The sequence below is a fragment of the Grampus griseus genome (assembly GCF_964374135.1).
Source record: "Grampus griseus genome assembly, chromosome: X".
Classification (NCBI taxonomy): Eukaryota; Metazoa; Chordata; class Mammalia; order Artiodactyla; family Delphinidae; genus Grampus; species Grampus griseus.
In genome coordinates, this window is record NC_138999.1 from 6732941 (window position 1) to 6755417 (window position 22477).

Consider the following 22477-nt stretch of genomic DNA (forward strand, 5'->3'; position numbering starts at 1 on the left):
CCTTATACGCCAAAGGGAGGGGCAAACTTATTCTAAAATGTTCGGCAAAGCAGACACCCAAGGTGCCGGCGGGTGGGTGCAGATGTCTGTTTAAGTGAACTCAGGCCTCGAGAGGGGGGCAGTTGTCACCAAGCAGCAGGGGAGGCAGGAGCGCTGGGGCCTCGGGTTCACCAGGGCTGGGCCGAGCGAGCCGCGGCAACCTTAGCACTTGGCCGGGGCCCGACGCCCGACGCCTCCGGGCGGGGGCGGGGGTGAGAAGGCCCGAGGGCCCGGCTTCTTCCCCCTGCCCCCGCCGGGAGCCTCCACCCCGTTGGGCCCGAGTTTCTTTCTCCCCACGCACTGCCGGCTCTTCGCTGGAGGCATTTTGCAAAGGTCGAGGCTCCCCCTGGGCCCCCACTTTTCCGGGGAGGGGAGGAGACCATTGGGGTGCCCTCCCGGCCGCCGATTTTGAGGGAGCGGCGTCCTCAGGCAGGTTGCAAGGGTTCTGCTAGGGCAGCTGGGCGGCTGCTTCTTGGAGGTGGGGGAGGGTAACAGAGCGGTGGTCCGGTTCCCCCCTCCCCTGGAAACCGCGGTGCTGGTGACCAGGCTCCTGTCCCGTGCTAGCTGGGTCCGGGCCTGGGACGGGGTGGGCACAGGCCTGCGTCTCCTTCCGCCCGCATGGAGGCCACGAGGGAGGGACGGGGTTCGGATACACTAGGGAGACCCGGATTCCCTTCAGCCACTCCGGGCGCGGCGGGGAGAGCAGAGTCAGGGGTGAGGGACGGGGGAGGGTCGCAGGTTACCCCGCCGTGGGGGCGGGGCGGGCCGGGACGCGAGTCTTCCCTGGAGCCCTGGGGGAGGGGCTGTTGGGGGCGGACTCTCCCCCTCGTGGCTGTGGGGGAGGGCAGGCCTGGTGTCCTCACCCTCAGTGGGGGAGGGACCAGCTTGGGACGCGCCCCTCCCCCCCCGGGCGTGGGGGGGGCTCGGGAGGGGAACCCGGGCTCCAGTCCCCGGGCGGTGGGGGAGGGTGCGGGCTGGGGGCCGTGGGGGGAGGGGCCGGCCCGGCGGCGGAGGCGGCCTCCCTGGCAGTCCTCCCGGCCGGGGTCGGCGCGCTGGCGGCCGCTCCCCCCGGAGGTCACTGCCCGTGCCGGTCCCTCCCGCCGTCCCGCCCTCTGCCGCCGCCACCGCTCCCGCCCCAGCCCCCCCCCCCCCCCCGCACTCTCTGCGCTCGGGAGCGAGGTGCCGCCAGCGCCCCCGCCCCGCCGCTGCTGCTGCCGCCGCCGCCGCCGCCGCCGCCGCAGCGCCCTCGGCCGCCATTCGGCATCCGAAACTTTCCAGCGCCCGCGCCTCTCGGGGACTCGGCTGCGGCGGGGCGGGGGCGGCCCGGGGGCGGCGCGCGGCTGCTCCGGGCGCCGGGCCCTCCTCGGCCGCGGCACGGCCCGGGCTCGGAGACGGCCGGCCGGAGGGAGGTTCGGGGCGGCGGCGCCGCCGCAAGTTGCGCTGCTCGCGGCGAGGTGAGTGTGCGGGGCTCGGCCGGCCGGGTGGCCGGCCGGGCGCGGGGTGGCGCGAACTTGTCCCGCGTGGGGGCCGGCGGTTCCCTCCCTCCGGGGTCAGACCGGCGGCCCGGGGCTCCCGCACGCTCCGCCCGCCTCCGGGGCTCTGGAGGGGCAGGTCCCCCAGTGTCTCCCGGGCTTGGGCTGGGGTGCGGCGCGCTCCCTGCAGGCTGCACAATACCCCGTTTTGGGTGCTCCCCAAAGTGCCGGCGCGTTGGGGGCGGGCGGAGGCTGGGGGGGCTCCTTTGTTTCGGGGAGGGGGAGGCGGCCGGCAAGTTTGAGGAAGCGCTCGATTTGTCCCCCGGTGCCCCTTTGTCTGCCCAACCCGGGGCTGGCTGGACGGACCTGCGCCGCCGCGGGATCCCCCGTGGGGGGAGGGGAGCCCCATTCATCCCCGGGCGCGGGCCGGCCAGTCCCGGGCCGGCTGGAAGCGCGGCGGCGCGGGCCCTGGGCGGCTCAGTTTCCGAGGCGCAGAAACTGTCAACGAAGTCGGGAGATCCCCAGCCCGAGCGAGGAGCGCGGGCTGGGGGCGACTTCGGGGACGGGGGGCGTCCCTGGTCTGGCCAGGTCTGCGGAGCGCGGCCTGGGGAGGCTGCAGACCTGTTGCTCCCGGGCTGGGGGAGGGGTGCCTCCAGATTCGCGTCCCGGGCGCTGCTCACCAGGGGGACCTTGCCCACGGGGGCCGGTTTTCGGAACGGGGTGGTGCGCGCCTTCGGGGGTCGCCGGGTCTGTGACAGTTGCGGGCGCTGGGTTAGGGCCTGCCCTTCACGTGCGCTGTCCGTGCGCTGTGAGGCCCGCGCCAGGGCTCGTTCTTAGCACGGCCTCGCATTTTCCGCGCCCCTCGCTTTGGAAATTCCACAAAGTTAGAGTCGGAGGTGGGTTTTTTTTTTCTTTTCTGTCGCTGATGTTGTAGAGCAGAACCCCCAAAGAAACAAGCTCCAGGTTCTGTCCCTTGTGCCACGGTTTCTGCTTTGCTTTGTCACATGTGGTTTGACCTGACTGCTGGATGTTTTTCTCTCCAGGAGCGCCGCCTGGGTCCCTGGGTTAACCTGAAAGGGGAGGGGCGGGACTCCAGCCTGGGAGGGGGAGGGGAGCGCCCCTCTTCAGTCCTGAACGGTGGTCTCGGGGTAGGAAATGGCCCAGGACGATTTTATGAAAAGTTTACAACTAGTCATTCCTAGGAAAGACGCGATGGGGGTGGGGGGCGAATGTTGAGTATAGAACAGTTGAGACGTGAAGATGACGCTTTTATGTTAAGGGATGTTAATATCTCAAACGTCCGGCAGATTTTCGTGGAAAACCCCCCAGCTGGATAATGAGTCCAGGGATGAAAAGTTGAAGTGCATCACTTGACCCACTTATGAAGATCGCCCCTTAAGGATATTCCAGAGCTGAAGGGAACGCACACCTGTGGGATGAAAATGGAGACTTCAGGTGTTGATTTGGTGGTGTGCACAGCAGGGTGTGTGTCACTGGATCTTCTCAGGCTGGCTCTTCTTGCGTTTCTGCCCGGGGCTTAAGTCACTGCAGGAATTGTCAACACCCCCCATTTAAATTTCGCACCTTGACCCTTAAGTCTTCCCAAGCTCACCCCTCCCGAAGGTTTGGGTGTTTAAATGAAGTGTGTGGCGTCTAGTTGGTCCCGAGTCTTCACCTTCAACCATGGGAGCCTCAGTTTTCTCTTCTGTGTGATGGCGTCATGAGTCTACCTGGGTGGGCTGTTCGGAGGGTTTCAGCGCTAGCCAGCAGAAAGGGGAATAGAGCCCCTGAGTCCACCTGCATCAGGACACCATGCTTTGCTAGAAAAGCAGTCTTTGTCCCCGTTTGGCCTGAACTAGTGAAAGGGCCCACCCTGTTGTTGTGCTCTACCGTTGACCTTCAAGTCCTGTAACTTTTCTGAGTGTCGTTTTCTATGTGTGTAAAAATAAAAACGGGAACTGAAATCGTGGTACTCATTGGGTAGTGCAAGGACAGAAAGAGGGAATGTAAGTGTAAGTTTTCTGAAAACTACAGAGCTGCCTGTAAGTTTTAGCTGTTGGTATTGTGCAGGTGGAATCATTTTCCTAATGTTACTCTAATGCCATGCAGTGAGGATTTTACACGCACTTAATACCCTGTGTGCAGCAGTTATTTCCTTCCTGCTTCACAGTCCACTGACTTGCTAATACCTGGTGGAGGGAGGATTGTTTGATTCCGAAAGCCCACCTCTTAAGCTTGGTGTTATCTTGCCTTCCTGTGTATACATTGTGTGAATCTTCCCACTTGGAGACAAGCTCGTTAAATTACACACACAATTTCTCCCTCCCTCCCTCCCTCCCTCCCTCCCTCTCTCTCTCCCCCACACAGAAGAACCTACATTGAAATCTGTTTATACACCTAGATGAATCTCAACAGAAATCATGAAATGTCCACCACAGGGGAAAGATTGTTTTTGCCTATAGCTTAATTACCCAGTGTGGCAGCCACTAGCCAACATGTGCATATTTAGATTCAAATTAACTAAAATTCAGTAACCATTCTGTTGTTACTAAAATAAACAACTCTGTTGTTGCAGTGCTTTACCCATAATTCACATACTCAATAGACGTGTGTAGCTAGTGGCCGCCATATTGGGACAGCGCAGAACTTGCAGAACGTTCTATGGGAGGGAGATTCTCTATAGTTACTGCAAGTAAGGATTAATAAAGAAGGCAGTAAAGAGAGTCTACTTTTTGTGGGAGGAGGGGAGAGGCTGTAAGAGTTTGAAGTAATTTACTGGTAGACTTTAAAAAGAAAGGCAGGTGCATTTCAGCTAGCAGGTGACCTAGGAAAGTGATTTCAGTGAGATTTGACAGCTGTGGTTTTTGAGATTGAGGTGGTTTGGATCACTTTTGATTTAGAAAACCAGAACTCCAAGCTAGAGTCTCTCACTGAGTATTTAACCTTGGACATGGCATTTAGTGGCTCTCTGCCTCAGTTTCCCCATCTGAAAAATGGCATAGCCAGTCCCCACGTGGCCCGCCTTTGTGTGTGTCGCGGCGCACATCTCTCGGGATGGTGGGGAGCCCAAGGTGTCACCGTCAGTGAAGCCCCACGTAGGTGATTAGAGGCCTTACCTGATACGTTTAAAGCCTTGCTCACCATGGGCTACCGACTCCTCCCCCCAAGTTTAGGCCTTAAGTTTTAAGGTTTAATTTCTTGAGGGCAAAATCTTCTGTTATTAAAAGGCTGATCAGGAATCCTTCCAACAAAGTGAGGCTTAACAGTAGTCAAAGTATTTTTAAAAAGTGGCTGAGCGCTGGCCGCTTCCTGTAGACGGGTCCCTGAGTCAGGATGTTATTTTTATTACTTAGCTGGTGTGTTCTTTGCATAGTCTTTTGTATTTTTTTATAGCAGCCTATTAGAAATTTTATTTGTGGTTGGGGGGGAAAACCCAGTTTTGCATCTGTGAGAGGTGACTTCCCAGATCACCCTCTGCCATTTGTCCTCACTCTTGCCTTGTCTCAGGACTGCTGTGACCTGTCAAGCCTTTGAGACACCTGGGATATCCATGATTCTCTTCCAGAGGCGGGCAATGGGTTCCTGCAGAGGGAAGCCAGGCCCCCAAGAGCCATCTCACGTAGGTCCCGAGTGTCAGGAGTTCAGACCCTTCCTCAGTTACCTGTTGGGAGGGAGGACCCCACACCCCAACCCTGAGGCTGCCCCCTCTGAGCTTTCCGCCAGGTGTCTGCGTCTTGGGCTCTGCACACGTGGTTATTGCCAGGCCTGACCCGGGCCAGAGGACAAGCACGATCGCTCTGCCCTGTGAGGCGAGACCGTCCCAGGTGTGGTGTCCCCGATACCTTGCATTTGCCTCCTTTTTCTCCCGTAAAAAAGAAGAGTACGTGACTTCCAATAAGTTGTTAATCTTTCACCGCCCAAGACATTTAAAAAATAGTTTCAATCGGGAAGCAAGACTAAAGTCATTTTGTAAACATTTTTTTTTTTAAGTTGGAAAGATAAACTTTCTTTTTTTCCATAACTATGTTTAGCGTGAAGGAAGTAACTGGCCTCTTGAGTGGAGACTGGATGTGAGTTTTTCCCTCGGGTCTGGCCCTCCTTGGCCCTTGCGTCCTGTCCATCCTTTCCATGGGGCTCGACCAACCGGATGGCCCTGGCCACATTAGCAGAAAGAGACCCAGCAACCAAAATGAATGCTGGGTGTGGGAAGGGACAGACAGGCAACATGTTTATAGACGGAAAAGAGAGCCTGCTCTGAGAAAATGAGTTTCAGACCTCAGGGGGAAAATGCCGTCATTAAGGAGTGTGCTCCCCGGGAACTTGGCCATGGAGGCGGCCGCCTCCTGCAAAGCCCTCCCGTGCAGTTATCGCCGGCATCAGATATTTATTGGGAATCCGCTGCCTGATTGAAGATTGCAGATGTGAACTGGAAGCCATTGAAAAGTTAAATCGGAGCAAATTTAAACTTGAAAACAGAGGACAGAGTATTTTCTTCTGATAGAAGAAGCTGGGTTCCGTTTCCATGGCTTTGGTTTGTTCTTGGTCCTTGGAGGGAAGAGGTCGAGCTGGAGGGCGACTCGCAGGCTCGAGAGAAAGGGTGACTTAGAGACGAAGGTAGAGGAGATGGTTCACGGAGGCCGTCTGTTCAGCCTTGAACTCTGGAAGTTTGTAGTCAGCCCATGGTTCTCAGGGCAGTTTGGTCCCCTACCGTCAAGCAGCTTTTGGCAATGTCTGGAGACGTGTGGTTGTTACACGTTGGGGGAGGGGGACGGTGATGTTCCTGGCATCCCGGGGGGGGGGCGGGGGGTCCGTGGATGCTGCGTAACATCCCACAGGGCACGGGACAGACCCACCCCAGAGAACGACCCGGCGCTGGATGCCCGTGATGCTAGGGTGGAGACACCAGCCCTGAGTTCTGCTGTCAGCTGTGCAGTCCTGTTTCGAGCAAGGTCCACGGGCAGGTGGACGTCAAGATAGGTATCCGGCGCTGTGGTTCTCACGGCTCCCGTAGGCCATTTTGGGATACATTAGGAAGTAAATGAGAAGGGAAAGGAGGCGGCGGGAAGCGGATGGCCTTTGAGAAGAAAGAAACGGGAGCGGCGCAAGGCCAGGAGGTGTTGGGGACGGGGGGGGGGGGGGGGTGCGAGTCCCCTGAGCTCTGTCTCAACTGGATTAGAGCCCCCGATGCCAGCGCTCCTGCATGGCGCCTTCCTGTTGGTTTTGCTGATGTCATTGCAGATTGACCAGGTCTCACTTTTGGTCGGCTTCTTGGGACTTGGGTATTTATCAGGGGAGCACCGGTTCCTGGCTCCTGTTTTCGGACCCTCTCTGTGCCCAGCGAAATGTCGGTTAACCTGGCCTCGGGGTAACCTCCGTTTGGGAGGGCGGGGACAGGTCAGGGTGGGAGGTGGGCGGGGACAGGTCAGGGTGGGAGGTGTTTGCTGCTTGCAGGACCGTGGCTTCTGTTTCAGGCCCCGTCCTCTCCTGTGAATAGTTGATTCGGGAAGGGCCGGGGGGGCAGCTGGGTGCGGACCTGCAGTGGGGCCCTCTTCCAGGGCTGGGCACGGCTGGCACCTGGAGTCTGGTCCTCCGGAGCCAGCCCGTGGCCCCGTGTCCTGTTACCCCCCCAGAGGAGCGCCAGGCCCAGCCTGGTTGGGGGCCCTGTGGGCTCCTGTGGTCATGGGGTCGGGGACGTGGTCGCAGGGAAACCTGGTTTGCAGCCAGTTCACCATGCACTCACTGCCTCTGGGCACATCCGTTACCTTCTCTAGCCTTAGGTTTCTTCTTGAGAGAGAAAGAAAATAAAATCTGTTTCTCAGGCTTGTATTAACAGAAGGAGGATTCTTATCATGCTTGGAGCTCAGTGTCCTTAGGTTTTCCTCTACTCTGAAGCTGGGAATTGGTGTGGAAATATCCAATGATGACAAAAATAATAATACATCTTTTTTAGTTACGGTGGTCTCCATCAATGGCTTGCTTGCTTTTCTTAGCTCCCCTCCCCACCCCCACCCTTAAGTTAAATTTCAGGGCTGGCATACGCACACAAACACACACACATGCTATATACAGACACATGTATATCCTCTATATATTTCCTAAATTTACTATATGATAAATTATGAATTTCAGCATACTTAAATTTCTGTAACCACCACCATCATCAGGATACCAAACAACTAAATTCCGTTACCCCAGAGGTGTCCGCGGCGCTTTGCCTCCACACTCCCCACTCCCTCAGCCCCTAACCTGGGGCGCCTGCCCATCCGCTCCGCTCTCCTGGTCTTGGTAATCGCATTTTAACTCAGGATGAAATGCCTAATAGTGAATCTCTCCACTCTTCCGGCGCCTTCCTTGACTCGTGAACTTTACACTGTAGCACACTTGGGCCCGTGTGTTTTCCTCAGAATGATTTTGCACTGTGGATTTTATCAAAAGCAAGGAAAAGCCAAAACTTAGAGTTTCTTAATACTTGTAAGAAATCATAGTGAAAAAGTATCAGGTGTCGTGTTGGAGCCGCCTGTAGGATTTGCGCATTTCCTACGCCAGTTGATCCTTGCTGCCAGATCAGTTGAGATGGGACCTTTTTGGATGCACTTTCAGAGACTTTTTGGAGCAGTACTATGTAAAATGTATCAGTAGGTTAGACTCATGTCTTTAGTTTCAAAAACAAGACACACATTAAGAGGCGTGGTTTTCCCAGTGGGTTGATAACGTGACCCTAAAGTGCGCTAAAAATATCCAGCTGTGTTTTGCATTAGTTTGTTGTAGAAATGAATTCCTACATCTATGTTTCTGTGTGGTGGTGAACCGGAATTTTACCTTGGGTCGTAATTTCACTATTTGTGATCGAATAAGGAATATCGTGTTTTCTAGAGGATCCTTCGCCTGGCGTCTGGGTCAGTTGTGTCCTGCCTTGGGTTGCCCGCCTGCTTGTGTGAAGTTGTTGAACCTGTGTGTGTCCTCACTTGCAAGTGAAAGGCTTGATGAGCTGATGTTGAGGCCTCTCCTACCCCGTGTGTGCGGATTGTAATGTGGAAAAGGCATACGTTAAATGTTGCGTGGGCTCTTTTTTTTTTAAAACACTTTTGTAGGTTAAGGATTATGGTGGTTTTATATTAACTAGCAGTTTGGGTAAACTATGTTCCATGCTTTAACTATCGTTTTACCCATGATTGAAGTAAACAATATTCAGCTTAACATCGCTAAGTTACTGTAAAAAAAAGCCCAAGCAGTTCAGAAGACACTTGGGCTGTGGGGTGCCTCTGAATAACTCTTACGAGCGTTGTAGTTTCCCAGTCTCAGGAGACCCCGTAAAATAAGCACAAACAATGCTCACGGCAAAATTCATAGTGTTTAGAAGAGAGTGTCTCTGCCTTGAATTCCTGTCATTTTTTCCTATCGTGGTGGATGGAGCTGGAATCCTGAAAAGAAAACATGAGAGTTTTCTTTGCTTACTTCTCTTGAGCCTGGAACCCAGAAAATGACCCCAGATAGCCAGCCCTGAGCACTTTCCTTTCTGGAATACTTTCCGCCAACCCCCAGGGAGAATACAGAGGCAGGAGGAGGTGAGCACTCTCCCGGCGCCCCCCCCCCCCCCCCCGGCCGGCGTGATCACCTTCTCTCTCTCCAAGATACTGAAGGCTTTCCTCATGTCTACTGCAACCTGGACACCCAACCTCATCCATGTTGAAGCAAGGCTAGAGGGACACTGTCCGCTTCTTGGAGAGCTTAACTCATAACTATTACAGACTTGCCGGTTGTCATTGGGCTTTAGAGTCTGTGTGAACATCCGGTATCCAGTTTGCAAACACTTCTGCTTGTTTAAACTTTCCGATAGATGGAAATTCGGGCAAAAGAAGCTTACTGTATGTGATGCCATTTTATTTCTTAAATCAGTAATAACAGATACTTTAATATGGTAAGACTACGTAAGTCACGATTGGGAACTGGAGAAAATTCCGTGTAACTGAGCAGTGCTTTTTGTTTCTAGTGCGTTGGGGTGATTTTTAGCCTTAGCCAGATCAGCTCTACCCTTCGAGTACTCTTGTTATCTTGACATCCGTTTGAAGATGAGAAATGAGAAAGTGGAGCTGGAGGGATGTTACCCCGTTCATATGATGCAGACATCTGTAGCACCGGTATGCAAACATAATTCTCAGCACCTATAAAGTTCCAGGTGGTTGCCGAGTTTTGGGTTGTATTTAGAAAAGCAACTGAGTAGAGAATTGATGTCTCTACCATTTGATTTATTTAGGAGACAGAATAAACTTGGGTCCTTGCCTTAGGTTCTTTTTACAGCAGAATCTTATCAGGCATTTTAATCCCTTGAAACTTGAATGCCAACTCTGTGTTGGTAAAGACTCAAGTATTCACAGTTATCAATGTAAAAACAACGGTTGCCAGTCTCTGACAGTCCCAGGTCAGTCTTGGGAGACACGCTTTGGTTTAGCTCCTAATTTGATTATGAAAAAATACCACATTAGGTTTGTATTTCTAAGATGCACGATGATTCTGTGCCAGTTTCAACAATTTCTAGAGATCTGTAGCGTAATTCTTCAAAAAGCCTTGCCAGGAGAAACAGCATTGGAGGGGCACTCAGCTCAGAAGTTGATGAAAATAAGAAGTAATGATCTCATGTGTCCAGGGCATCACAGAAATTGTTGTAGACCAGATGAGAACAAGGGGAGAGGCCTGTGGAAATTAGACTCGCCTGATAGATTTCATGGGACTCTGGTAAATTTCATGGGCCTCCTAGGACATTTCCTTGAAACCAGTAGTCTCCATGTTTAGTTGGGGCAGAGGGTGACAGAAATGCCTTGTCTCAGGTTTTAATTCACAAAGTGGGCTCCCAAGTGGACTGGATATCATATCTCTGGCAGTGACAATGAGATTTACTGGAGTGCAGGAAGAAACTTAAGTTCTCTGTTTATTTATTTTTATGTAATAGTTACAAAATGTCTATTTGTGGTCTATGAGAAATGCATATAATGATCGTTGAGTGTTATCTCTAGTTAATACGTTACGTGAGTTGGAGTTAATGCTTAAAAGGTTTTCACTGAGAGGGATATGCAGTGTAAAAGCATCTAGAGATCACTGATGGGGTCCCCAGAGGTGAGAGGGGCTGATATTGAAGTCCTTGAATAAAGTGGGACACAGATGTGTTCCCCTTTTTCCGTCTGGCTTCACCTGCCACGGTGTGTGTGTGTGTGTGTGTGTGTGTATGTGTGTGTGTGTATACACACACACACACACACACACGTGTTGTGACTGAGATCTGACAGCTTAGAGATTGGACATACCTCCAGAGGCACAGCTGTTAATGATGTGACTTGGGGAAGAAAGAACATACGCTGACAGGGTGCTGTGCACGTTTTGGATCTACAGGATTGTGCGTGTTTTTAAAGCTGAAAAAATATTTGTGTTTCAGAACCAGATGACAATATCTCAGTTGCAGGTGCACGAGGAAACTTTGGAACAATGCTGTGCTTTTTAAGCATTTCATGACGCTGCAGTGTTTTCATAATCACTTAATTCTGTTTATAAATCAGCTGCTTTCATTGACGGATGCCCTCAGGGCTCCCAGGAACCAGGCTTTTTGTCAAATAGGTGATTCAAACTTTAAAAGATGGGAGATAGCGCTGGAACTGGGTTGTGATAAAAGTCTCTTGGTGCCTTCAGTCTGGCTGTTTATTTGTTGTTGTTTTCTTCCAGAAACATATTTCATCCATCGTGGTGGTTATTAAATCTTTTATTTTTTGCATTTCACATTAGAGGCTTTTTAAAAGAGAAAACTGTCATTTTGGTTGATGCTGTATTACTGGTGTTACAGAGAGTAAATAAATACAAGAGTTACATTCACACCCCGGACCACATTGTGGCCTGTGGAGGTGAGACATAGGACTCACCTCCAAACTGCAGGTCTTTGGCTGAGGTCGTTTGCTGAGAACGGCTGAAGCTTTGGTTTTCATGACACCAAGTGTCGACCGCAAGTAGTCCAGGTTTCCGCACCAGCCTTTTTGTTTGTTTAATTTGAAATGATTGGTACGTTAGCTTCGGTTTTGTGTGGGATTTTCGGTGTTTGTGCCTGTTTTTCCCTTTGTGGATAATGAGTTTGCAGCATAGCTCTGTATGTAAAGGGAAGCTGACGTTGGTCTTGTTCTCTGTACCGTCGGGGCACCAGGGCCACATGTCATTTCACAGTCTTCAGGATCCACGTGGACATTCATTTGTCCTTTGGTAAACGGATATATTTATCTCCTACTTAAAAAAAAAAATTGCTTCTCTTTACAGTAATATTCAGAATGCACCTACTGTGAAGAGAGGAGAAGCAGGAAGTAGTTTTTTTTTTTTTTTTTTTTGTCTGCACCACGTGGCCTGCGGGATCTTAGTTCCCCCACCAGGGATCGAACCCAGGCCCTCCAGGCCCTCGGCAGTGAACGCACGGAGTTCCAACCACTGGACAGCCAGGGAATTCCCAGGAAGTAGAATTTTTGACATCTACATTATGCACCTTTGTCTCTGCTCTCCAGAGATCAGGACATTTCAGCTCCCGTAACAAATTTAGTTTTAATGAAAGTCTTTGGGAATGTCCTTTATCTGCCCCGTGCCTGCCCATCTAAGAGGAGGGAGAAATTACACAAAGTATTTTGCTTTTAGCCGGTTTCCTTGAGCCTTGTCCATGTCCTGACTTCTTGCCAGCAGGTCAGCTAGACACTGGTCAGTCGCTTCAGGTCTGGACAGGAATCTTTTTCTGTCTTTGTTGTTGATAATTTTCTAATAATTACTCATTTGATTATTTGCCAGCCAAATTACCCTAAATAATATTCAGAGATGTATCAGAGACTAGCCGCATCCTGAGACTGTTCGCAGAAGTGGGCACAAAATTTGATTTTATTTCCTAAATGTGTACCTCAGGTACTCACGAAGTGCAGAGACCTGTGTATACCCTCTGGGAGTTAGAGGCCCAGGTGTACAGAGCAGGAATGTAGGGGAACAGTAGCACCAAGTGTTTGCGTCAACGGGACGTGAAATCTCCAGGTATGCTAACCTTTGAGGGAAGATCTGAAAACAGATGAGTTTGTGGTGGTGTGAATTACCACTCACATCATTTCTGTCAGGGAGGCAGTTACTCTTCTTGGGAAGCTCGGGTTATTAGAATCAGCTATCTTCATTTTCCCACAAAAATATAAATCAGTTGTGGTTCAGATAATTGTATGTGAGGCTTTACCACTGGAAATTTGAAGTTAGCGGAATTGTACACCCCTGGTTAATTACATTAGTATACTCAAACTAAATATAGGATACGATTAGCTCATGGAAATGTTTCCTTTTTCTCTCAGTCAGTACAGCTTCTGTCCACCCAATAGTTAATAGTTTCTAATTCCATTATGTAATTTTTGATCATCCTGTGTTTCCAGAAAAGTTAACTGAATAAAACTAGAGACTGTATGTTTTCACTATTTCCCAATTCATATTTAAACATGAAATGGTGCACAGAATAAGCTGTCCTTTGTGAATTTTAATTTTCTCAGCTCCTGGCACAATAGAGGGGTAAGCTGGGGTCCCATTTTTTTTTTAATTTTTATTTATTTATATTTATTTTTGGCTGTGTTGGGTCTGCGTTTCCGTGTGAGGGCTTTCTCTGGTTGCGGAGAGCGGGGGCCACTTTTCATCACGGTGCGCGGGCCTCTCACTGTCCCGACCTCTCTTGTTGCGGAGCACAAGCTCCAGACGCACAGGCTCAGTAGTTGTGGCACACGGGCCTAGTTGCTCCGCGGCATGTGGGATCTTCCCACACCAGGGCTCAAACCCGTGTCCCCTGCATTGGCAGGCAGATTCTCAACCGCTGCGCCACCAGGGAAGCCCTGGGGTCCCATTTTTCTGCGTGGCTTTTGCTTTAAGGGAAGTTTGGGTTTGGTTCATAGTTTGCTATCGAAGAGTATGTTCAACCTTCTTGAATTACCTGTTGTGTTTGCTTTTCCATTGAATGTTCTATCTTTGGACAAGGAATGTATTTTTCTGTATGGGTTTCTGGTGGCCCGGATGTTCATCAGAGCGGAATTTCTCTGTGTCCGCACTGCTGCCATTGGGCAGTTTGGCTGTTCTGTAGTTCCTAGTGTTGAGTTGGACACACTGTAGATTCAGGTTGGCTGTCATTCCTTTTGCAAGCTATGTGATACTTTTGTTTTATTTGGGTTTGCCATAGATGTTTGCTTTGCCTTGGGATGGCTGTAGATGGCCACCTGTGGTGATAAATTTCACGCAGATCTCCAAATCCCATTTAAGGTCTAGTTGATTTTCAGGAACCCTGTTACTGAGGTGTAAATTACATACCAAAAAAAGCACCCACTTCAAGTGTACAGTTTCAGTGATTTTTAGTCATTTTACCGAGTGGTGCAGTCATCGGTCATCATCCAGGTTTCAAGCATTTTCATTCCACAGTAAGATCGCTCACGTCTTCAGGAATGTCATGTCATCCGTTCCTGCGCCCCCTGCCAGCCCCAGGCAGCCACTAATCTCCTTTCTGTCTCTGTAGATTTCCCTTTGCTCGGAACCGATGGTGGGAGGTGATTTAGTGAACCTTCCCCGCCCCCTCTCCAGGAGAGGGGTACCTAGGGAGAGTGCAGGGCCGCACGGGGAGCCTTGGTGTCCTCCCTGTAAGATCAGGATAGAGATGGGTTGGTTGCAGGCTCTCAAGGCGGAGCCATGCGGGAAGTAAGTAGCTCTGTGGAAAGACAAAAAGGTCATTATTCCCGTCTCACCCCTGGCTTCTTCGTGACTTTTTTTTTTCTTAAATTCTATATATATGTGTTAGCCTACGGTAGTTGTCTTTCTCTTTCTGACTTACTTCACTCTGTATGACAGACTCTAGATCCATCCACCTCATTACAAATAGCTCAATTTCATTTCTTTTTATGGCTGAGTAATATTCCATTGTATATGTGTGCCACATTTTCTTTATCCATTCATCTGTTGATGGACACTTAGGTTGTTTCCATCTCCGGGCTATTGTAAATAGAGCTGCAATAAACATTTGGTACATGACTCTTTTTGAATTATGGTTTTCTCAGGGTATATGCCCAGTAGTGGGATTGCTGGGTCATATGGCAGGAATAAAGACACAGACCTACTAGAGAACGGACTTGAGGATATGGGGAGGGGGAAGGGTGAGCTGTGACAAAGCGAGAGAGAGGCATGGACATATATACACTACCAATCGTAAGGTAGATAGCTAGTGGGAAGCAGCCGCATAGCACAGGGAGATCAGCTCGGTGCTTTGTGACCACCTAGAGGGGTGGGATAGGGAGGGTGGGAGGGAGGGAGACGCAAGAGAGAAGAGATATGGGAACATATATATATGTATAACTGATTCACTTTGTTATACAGCAGAAACTAACACACCGTTGTAAAGCAGTTATACCCCAATAAAGATGTTAAAAAAAAAGAAAGAAAAAAACTTTTACATTTAGGGACTTCCCTGGCAGTTCAGTAGTTAAGACTTTGCGCTTCCATTGCAGGGGGCACAGGTTTGGTCCCTGGTTGGTGAACTAAGATCCCGTATGCCCTTGCGGCACGTCCCCCCAAAAAGAGAGAGAGAAACGTTTACTTGTAGTCAGCAAACTGAAGCTAGAGGAGTTCGTCTTATATTTAGGGTCATACTAATCGTGAAGAATCGTGCATAAAGGGCTGCATTGGACAGGTGCGGAGTCTGGACAAGGAACTGCGTTTACAGTGATGGACTCAGTCCCTGGAGAACCCAGGACACAGCCATAGGGCAGTCAACCCTCCATGCCCCTGCTGCCTCCTCCTTGAAATCCCGTCCTGTTTCTTTCATGGCGTTGGATGTTTGACTTTGACGGAAGTTCCGTCTTGGTCGGGATATACCTTAGCTCAGTGGTCCTCCACCAAGGACAGTTTTGCTCCCAAGGGACGCTGGACAATGTCTGGGGGCCTTTCTGGTTGTTACCAATGGGGAAAGGGTGTCAGTGGCATCTAGTGGATAGAGGTCAGGGGTGCTGCCCAGCATCCTGTAATGCAGGGGATGAGGCCCCAAGGCCCACAAAGAATTACTCAACCCAAGAGGTCATTAGTGCCGAGGTCAAGCATCCCGCCTTAGAAGCTTGAATCTCGTGGTTGAAGACTTGGTAAAGTTGAAGGACTAAAACCCGCATCAGACTTAGAGAAGTTGGGAAATCTATCCGTCCTCATACATTCCAGGGAAATACGGATCTTTTTCTACAGCAAAGGACAAGCAAGGTTTTGGGAGCTAACTTCAGAGGGAAAAGAAATTCCTTTAGAAGTATTCATTTACAAATAAACAGCGAAATTACGCGAGACGTCTGGGGTTTGATCTGGAAATCGCACTTCATCCTTATCTCTTCCCCAAGAACTGAGAAAGGAGGGCGGATGATCCTGAGTGAAGACTCTCCATGTTGATGACTGTGCTGGAAGGGAGTGGCTGCCGTGAGCCCAGCCTTTCAGTGCATCTGCTTAAGGCCCTCCCTCCAGGGTTTTGGTTTCTATAGGGTTTTCATTTGCTGTGCGGAGTGCGGAGCGTGCAGTGTGCAGGGTGTCACAATAGCCAGGCCTCCACCCCTTGTTCTCTTCATCTGGTCAACCTTTGAGCCCCCTGAGAAGTTCAGGGCCCCCTGCCTGGGCCCCAGACCGCTTACCTGCGTGCATCCCCTTCTCTGCCCTGCATCTCCCAGCAGGAGCTGCCCCGCACCCCTGCGGCACTTGTTGCTACCCGAGGGGGGGGGGCCCTCACCCTGCCTGCACCCCTGCAGCCGGCCTTGCTTTGGGGGCTTCCAAAATGCAAGGCTTTTCCTCTGAACAGATTCTGGGTTTTGTTTCTTTTTCCTGTTCTAAGCTCGGTCCTGTTTCTAAGGTGATACCTAAGAATATGCTGATTTCCCTGAATCCCCGCACTGTGGGGTTGTAACTCCCAGCTCCTCCGGCAGAATAACCGATATTAGCAGTCCACAGTGTGATGTGGTAGATTCTGTTTCTGGCATGTTCAGCTGTCCATGTACAACTGTGTAGTCTTCCGTTTTTATCTATATGGGATCATATTACACTGGTTTTGCACCATCTGCTTGCTTGCTTTTTTTTACCCCTTTGTTAAGGTATAATTAAAGTACAGTAAACCAGGCGTATATAAGGTGTGCACGGTCATCAGTTTTCTCCTATGTTTGCTGTCTTGAGTGTGGTGCTGGCTTCTCGGACACGTGCATATCAAGATAACACGTATTTTCGTGGCTTCCACATTTCCCTGTGCCTTTCTGTAATCTCTCTCTGCTTCCCCCCACCTCCGGGCAACCATTGATGGCTTTCTATTACTAGATGGGTTGGTTTGCATATCCTAGAATTCTGTATCAGTGAAATTGCACACTGTGTGCTCATTATTTTGCCTGGCTTCTTTCACTCGGCCTGGTGATTTTCGGCTTTATCCATGTTGTGGCCTGTGTCACTAATTCATCCCCTCTTATGACTGGGTAGGATTCCATCAGGTATGGACGCACCACCGTGGATCCATTCACGCGTTGTTGGACACCTGGGTTGTTTCCATTTTGGGGGTTATTATGAATAGTGCTGCTGTAAATATTTTTGTGACCTTACCACTGGTTCTCAAACTTCATTGTGTACCAGTGCCCTGTGGAGGGCTTGTGAAAACACAGGTTGCCAGGCCCCATCCCCAGAATTTCTGAGTCAGTAAATCTGGGCGGGGCCCGAGACTCTGCATTTCCAGCAAGTTCCCAGCTGACACTGATGCTCCTGGTCTGAGGCCCACACGTGCCTTAGAGGAAGTCTTTGTAGACTGTGACTGTTAGTTGTTCCAAATGTTTCTCTCCTAGACTGTTCCTTATAACGTTGCTCATGGTCTTAACCACCAAGCTTCCCATTTCTGTACGCTTGGATGTGTCCGTCTTTCCTCTTGGCTTCCTTATTATGTCAAGGGGCTAATACCAGGAATAACTCGGGATGCGTGGGTCGGCGTGCTGATGAACGCCAAACGCCGGCCGTGATACCCTGCCGACTCTTGTGGAATCTGACTTGCGCCCTGTCTGCGGTTGCCGGGGTCACCTTCTGAGGAAATGGTCCAGGCCCAGGTGGGGCGGGATTGGACCCAGGCCCTGCGCCAGGGGCTCCCCATGCTGCTGGGTCCACTGCAATCTTAAGGCTGCTCACCTGCCTTTCCTCTCACAGGGGAGCAATACCTATCCTTTGTCCATCCCATCCCCTCCCGTCTGAAACAGCCAGCCCAAGCCAGTCAACGTATTTTACTTTCAGTTTGCTTTTCGGGAGTCTAATCTGAATCTGCTGACCTGGAGCAGCCGGAAGTTATCAGTAGACGTTTGCTGCCGTAGCCAGTGTATTTGTTACCATTGTTTTTTTATTTTGGAGAGAGAGAATACTTTCATTATAGAGGGTTGCTTTAAATTACTGAGAACGGTTACTTTTGCAGAATCGTCTTCCTGCATTTCATCGTGAGCCCCAGGCGTCCCACTTTGCTCCTCAGCCCGTTCCATAAACCACCTCTGGTCACAGTTTGCTACCGACCTCTGCTCAGGCGTTCCAGAATCTTTACTGTGGAGTGGGCTGGTGCGCAGGATTGCAGGCTTGTTAAGTAAACTAACCTCCTTGGGATGGTTAAATTTTTTAAAGTTTGCAGTGACTTGTAATCATTGGCTGATATCTTAGTGGTTGTTTCCTCTTCCTCTCTCTTCTTCTCCTATTTTTTAATATGACAGCTTTATTGAGATATAACTTACATACCATGCAACTCACTCATTCAAAGTGTGTATAACTCAGTACTTTCCTGGTATTTTTACAGAGTTGTGCAGTCATAGCCACTGTCTAATTCTGTAGCATTTTTATCACCCTGAAAGAAACCCCTTACCCATTAAGCCATCACTTCCCAAATCCCCTCTCCACCCAGCCCCTGGCAACCAATGATCTGCTTTTTGTCCCTGTGGATTTGCCTATTCCGGACATCTTCTATAAATGGAATCACACAATATGTACCCTTTGCTGTCTAGCTTTCTTCCCTTAGCGTTAGGTCTTTGAGGCGTGTCCATGTTGTAGTGTGTGTTATTCCAGTTTCTTGGTGAACGTTTTGTGGAATCTCTGGGTAATCAAGGAGGGCTTGGGGCCTGGGGTGGGGAATCAGGTGGAAGAATGTTACGGGCTGGGTAAACCCGGGGCACGGGCTGCTCCTTTCAGATGACGTTGAAATGGAAAACGGTTCACAGAAGGAGCCATGTTTTATAAGACCATTTCCAGTTCAGCTTCCAATTGGGCGTACACTGTATCTGCCTTCTCCTTCTCTTTAGTTCCATCTCTTCCCCTAAATTTCAACCTAGAAAACAGTTGTGGTCAGTTAAAGCTGTGTCTGCTGACCCCTCTTTTGTGCTGCCTTTTGGACGGCATTTTATTTTCTAAATTTATTTTTGGCTGCACTGGGTCTTCTTTGCCGTGTGCAGGCTTTCTCTAGTTGCGGCGAGCGGGGGCTACTCGTCGTTGCGGTGCGCGGGCTTCTCATTGCGGGTGCGCAGGCTTCTCATTGCGGTGGCTTCTCTTGTTGTGGAGCACGGGCTCTAGGCCCACGGGCTTCAGTAGTTGCAGCACACAGGCTCAGTAGTTGGCGGCACGCGGCCTCCAGGGCATGTGGGCTTCAGTAGTGGTGGCGCGTGGGCTCAGTAGTTGTGGCTCGTGGGCCCTAGAGCGCAGGCTCAGTAGTTGTGGCGCACAGGTTTAGCTGCCCCGCGGCATGTGGGATCTTCCCGGGCCGGGGCTCGAACCTGCATTGGCAGGCGGATTCTTAACCACTGAGCCACCAGAGAAGTCCCTGGATGGGATTTTAGAGGGTCCTTTCTTGGTGTGAGACGTAGGAAGCCTGTAGTCCCCAAGGGGGTAGTGTGAAGTTGCTCTGGGGTCGCGGGGTTCCAACCAGCTAGACTTTGGCTGCGTTCTGGGGCCTCCCTGAAGCCACAACGCCGGCTTAGACTGAGACAGAGTCGTAGAGTTGTTTACTTTTCTGAATGTATAAGCCTTCTGCCTCTGTAGAGCCATAAATTACCGTTCCGGGGTCAGGTGGGAGAATATGGAGGCTGATTTTTCCCCAGCTCTCCATAGGCACGACTTTCTGGGGTGTCTGTGCCTTGAACAGAGAGCTTATTGGTAAGGCTGAAGGTCATGTGTGTTTTCTCCGTTGATCTTATAATTGACTGTGTTAGTTTCCTGTCACTCTTGGGACAGATGACCCCAAACTTCCTGCCTTGAACGACTCCGCTCTGTTATCTTATAGTTGCAGAGGTTGCAAGTCTGAGATGGGTCTCCCTGTGTCAGTGGGGCCGCCTTCTTTTCCAGAGGCTTTCGGGAGAAGCCAGTCCTTGCCTCTTCCTGCTTCTAGAGGCCGCCTGCATTCCCTGGCTCATGGCCCCTTCTTCCATCTTCAAACCCAGCAGTGCAGCATCTCTGATCATTCCTCTTTGGTCACGTGTCTCTCTGACCACAGCCTGGAGAGATTGCCCACTTTTTAGGGCTCACGTGATTACATTGCCCTCCCCCCCCATCCAAGATAATCTCCCCTGCTCAGCATCCTTAACTTCATCGCATCTGCAGAGTCCTTTTGGCCATGCACGGTAACACTGTCACAGGGCCCAGGGATTAGGGCATGGGACTGTCTGGGGGCCATTATTCTCTGGCTCCATTGACAGTCTCCAAGGAGACTTATTTCCTTTGTTTCTGTCTCTTAATTTGTTCCTCTGAGCCCTGCAAGGTTTGTATATTTATTTAATATTTGCTGTTTGTCTCTTGAATGATTCAGAAGTCGTGGAGCTGTTTGGTCGGTGTGCCTGCCTTTCACTGAGGTGGAGCCACTGGCTGAGTCTTGATTTACCTCTGAGCACACCCGGTTGTTTTCTGTCTTGGAAGGACCTGGGATTTTTGGTGCTGATCGAACACATTTGTATGTCTAGAGCCTCTCCTTCCCAAGAACTCCATAGTTGGTGGGTGGCCCTGCCACTGTCAGTTTGAGGGTCTCTCGGGGACTCTGACAGAACTATTCCCTGGAGTTAGTGTCTCACAGTCTGAGTCAGCTGTGGGAAAGACCACCACGATGTGAGAAGAGTGGGACCTGGCCCCCAGGACTTCAAAGATACCATGTGTGCCTTTATGGGGACTGAATTGGTGGGTTTGTGGTTCCATACAAGAGTGGAGGAAGACAGGTGGGGGTAGGGACAGAAAAGTCATAATAATATCCACTTGTTAATCAGCATTTTGGTTCAGAAATATTTGGGGAGTGTATCAGTCAGCTTTCTGCTTTGCTGATGATGTGTAACAAACAGCACCCCCGCATACAAAGGCTTACAGAAACAAGCACTTATTTCTTTACAGAATTTTTTAAAATTGAGGTAACGGTTTATAACATGTAAGTTTTCTGTGTACAGTACCGTATTTTGACATCTCTGTATGCTGGAGCGTGCTCACCACCGAAAGTTTAGTTTCCATCAAAAATACGGAATGCTTCATGAATTTTTGTTACCCTTGTACAGGGGCCATGTTAATCCCTGTATCTTTCCAGTTTTAATATATGTGCTGCTGAAAAGAGCACCAAGCACTTATTTCTTGCTTACTGGTCAGTGGGTGGTGAGGTGTGGCTCTTCTGGGCTCAGCTGGGTGGGATCAGGGAGGCCTGGTCAGGCTCTGGGCTGGGTTTAGGACTGAGCTCCTAATCTCCTCCTCCTGAGGCTAGTAGCCTCTTGGGGCATGTACTTCTGCCCCTCCTATCTGGTATAAGAAGAAGCCAAGCTACGTCACGCAGTCACGTTTAAAACCTCTGCCTGTCCTTCCCACTAATGCTCGTTGACCGGAGCAAGTGTCGTGGCCAGATCCCACATCCATGGGCTGGGGAGGGCTGTTCCAGTCGGGAGGTCATGCAGAGTCACACAGCAAAGGGGGCAAAAGGCACGTGTGTTAAGAGGCAAGAGGGAAGAAGCGGGATTGTGATACTTTCTGCCCTGTTGGTGTGTGGGAAGGAAGATGACCCCAGTGGACGAGACTGATGCACCCAGTTATATCCAGGAAAATAGCCCCGTAGTTGGATGTTGGAAGCAGCAGGTGCCTGTGAAATAGGTAGCTTCCTTGGTTCCATCTTAGAACAGGGGTTCTCAGCTGGGCAGGTGGTGGGGGGGCAATCTGGCAACATCTGGAGACATTCTGTTGTAACTAGGGGAGAGGGTGCTCCTGGCATCTAGTGGGTAGAGGCCAGGGACGCTGCTCAGCATGGAACAGTGCACAGGACGGTCCCCCACAAGGAATTACCTGGCCTGGGTCCACATGTGCCCAGGCTGAAGAGCCCTGCACAGATGCAGTTTCCAGGTGACTGTCGTGCACTTTGAAGTTTGAGCACCACATCTTGCAGGACTGTCTCCACTGGGAAGGGCAATTGGCAGTCCTTTCCATATAAAGACATAAAGCCCTCCCGAGGAAAAAGGAGTTGTTTAATCTCTCCCAGATGGCTGTGTGGAAGCAGGTTACAGCCCAAGGGTCTTGGCTAGGTCTCTGTGATTTCTGTGACTTATTCTCATCGGCTTGGTACTGTATTAATTCTTTAAATTTTATTAATTTTTTTTTTTTGCACAGCCTAATAAATGGACCATTTATTTGGTGTTGGAAAATCTGTTTTTTATTAGAAGATTTCCATTATGAGCTTAATACTCTTTTTTTCCAGGTGGCCTTTTGCCCACTGTTTCTCTTACGCATGTATTTTCTCTTTCCTCACCAGCAAGACTGCAAGTACTTGACAGCAGAGATCACGCCTTAGGTTTCCTTTCGGCCCTGCACCGTAGCAAGCACACGGTAATTATGGGTCAGTTGCTCATGGTGTCCTTTGCAGTGCACGTTGTGCTGCATGGCTAAGGGTCGTTTATCGTGTTTCCATGGACCAGCCTTTTGTCTCTTGC

General features: G+C 50.5%; 1 protein-coding gene across 3 annotated transcripts in view; it reads left to right on the plus strand.

Annotated features, from left to right (window-relative positions):
* The first annotated feature begins 281 nt into the window (after positions 1–281).
* The window catches only part of TBL1X (transducin beta like 1 X-linked), a 229793-nt gene continuing 207597 nt past the window's right edge, over positions 282–22477 (plus strand). The window contains exons 1-2 of one of the 3 annotated variants that reach the window (XM_082680772.1): positions 1420–1493; positions 22300–22373. The gene's annotated coding sequence lies outside the window, so the exon portion shown is untranslated. Of the gene's footprint in view, positions 373–1392; positions 1494–22299; positions 22374–22477 lie in introns of those variants that run through there. The other 2 variants (XM_082680773.1, XM_082680771.1) reach the window with 2 other exon arrangements.